This window comes from Magnolia sinica, chromosome 2 (assembly GCF_029962835.1).
Source record: "Magnolia sinica isolate HGM2019 chromosome 2, MsV1, whole genome shotgun sequence".
Classification (NCBI taxonomy): domain Eukaryota; kingdom Viridiplantae; phylum Streptophyta; class Magnoliopsida; order Magnoliales; family Magnoliaceae; genus Magnolia; species Magnolia sinica.
In genome coordinates this window covers 110,670,707-110,672,931 of record NC_080574.1, presented here as the reverse complement: position 1 = coordinate 110,672,931, position 2,225 = coordinate 110,670,707, and the positions used below count along the sequence as shown (strand labels likewise).

The 2,225-nt window shown below is 39.2% G+C and overlaps 1 non-coding gene across 1 annotated transcript; it reads right to left on the bottom strand.

The window, feature by feature from the left end:
• Nucleotides 1-304: 304 nt before the first annotated feature.
• On the bottom strand, nucleotides 305-411 carry LOC131238356 (small nucleolar RNA R71). The gene has a single exon (XR_009167756.1). It is a non-coding gene; the product is annotated as a small nucleolar RNA R71 (small nucleolar RNA).
• Nucleotides 412-2,225: the final 1,814 nt, after the last annotated feature.

The window sequence follows — 2,225 nt, the reverse complement described above, 5'->3', positions numbered from 1 at the left end:
TCCTTTTTTCACAGTTTTGGCGTAGTGACATGGATATCAAGCTAGGGGTGATCCAACTCTTTCAAAATTTTCATGGGCTCAATCTGAAAATCTACATCTACACTTGAAAGAGTTTGATGAAATCATAGCCACTCTATATTTTCCTAACATGTCTGACGACATGGTCAGGCTGAAACTCTTTCTTTTTTCTTTGAAAGAGAAAGCTAAGATGTGGTTGCATTCACTACGTCCTTGATCTATTGGTAGATGGAATGATATGACAAGGGAGTTCATAAAGAAATTTTTTCCATACCATAAGACGAACACCCTTAGAAAGTCGATCATGAACTTCGCCTAAAAGGAAGATGAAACATTCTTCCAATGTTGGGAACAGTTCAAGGATCTTGTCAGTTCATGCCCACAACATGGTTTTGAAACATGGCGCATCACGAATTTCTTCTATGATGGACTGACGTCTTTCATGCGCCAATTAGTCAAGAAAATGTGTAATGGGGAATTCATGAATAGAAGTGTCGATGGTGTGTGGGATTATTTTGATAAGCTTATTGAAAACACACAATTATGGGACATCTCCCCAAAATCAAGCACAATGTCTAGGCCGACTCAATCCAAGGAGAGGGGAGGAATGTATCTCCTGAAAGAGGGCAATAATATCAATGTTACAGTGGCTAATATCAGCAGAAAACTCAAGGTCATGGAATTAAAGAAGGATAAGGGCAAGGAAATTGTTTGCGGTATTTGTACTTGCAACATTCACACAATTGAAAATTACCCAACAATATCTGCTTTTCAAGAGGTATTAAATGAGCAATCTAATGTTGTAAGTAATTACCAAAGACCTTTCAGTGGGCCCACCTTTAATACATACAATCCCAGTTGGAAAAATCATCCAAACTTCATTTGGGGAAACAGATAAACTGTTACACCTCAAGGATTCCCTAATTAAATTCCACATTAAGGGAAACCTCAGGAGGATCCAGTTTTAAAGCATCTTTAAAATCAAGAGCTTTTCAATCAAGGTATGCTACAAGTCTTTCAAGACTTGAGAAAGGCCGTACAAGGACTTGAGACTAAAAGTGCAATTAGGAATAAAGGGAGCCTTCCAGCTCAACCTCTTCCCAATCCAAAGCTGCAATATGAAGTTAACAACCCGAGGTCTTCAAATCAGATGGAGCAATCTAAATCTATCACCACTCTTAGGAGTGGGAAGACCATTGACAAAACCATTCCAGTTAGGGCTAAAAATCCTGAGGACCTGGAAGTGGACAAAAATGATAGATCTAGCCATGCCCCATAAGAGTTAGAACCGAAATTTCAAGGCAAGCCAATAGCCCCATTTCCCCAAAGTTGATTGCACCAAAACCTCTCTCTAACTCTCAGGACATTCTAAAGGTGTTGAAACAAGTGAATGTCAATATTCCTCTACTCGATGCCGTAAAACAAATACCTATATATGATAAATTTCTAAAAGACTTATGTATGACCAAAAGACGATAGAATATTCAAAAGATAATCTTTTTAACTGAAAAAGTGAGTGTCATCCTAAAGTAAGATGTGCCAAAGAAATACAGAGATCCCAGTAGCCAAACCGTCGCTTGTGTAATTTGGAACTACAAAATTGAGCGCGCACTTCTTGACTTAGGAGCGAGTGTAATCTGATTCCTTACTTGGTCTATGAACAACTAGCTTTGGGTGAATTGAAACTCACCCGAACCACATTACAACTTGCTGATCGCTTAGTTTGTGTACCGAGGGATAATTGAGGATTTGTTGGTCTTGGTTGACAAATTCTACTACCCAGTAGATTTTATCATCCTAGATACTCAATCCATCGTGCTCATGAACACTCAAATTCCTATCATTCTTGGTTGCCTATTCCTTGCCACATCAAATGCAATCATTAATTGCATGAATGGAGTCATAAGTTTGTCTTTTGAAAATATGACATTGGAGTTAAATATCTTTTTCAATATGGCCAAACAGGTAGAGGATGATGATGATGCCCACGATGTTAACTTGATTGATTATGTCGTGGAAGATAGAACACTTCTGACCTTATCCTCTGACCCTTTAGAGACGTGCCTGGCCCACTCCCGTGATTTTGATGATAGCATGATTAGGGAGATGGGGACCATGCTGGATACCGTGCCGGTACTTAAAGTTAATCGGTGAAGGCCACAATTCGAAGAATTGCCCCACACTGATGTAGTGCATCTACCGTCAAA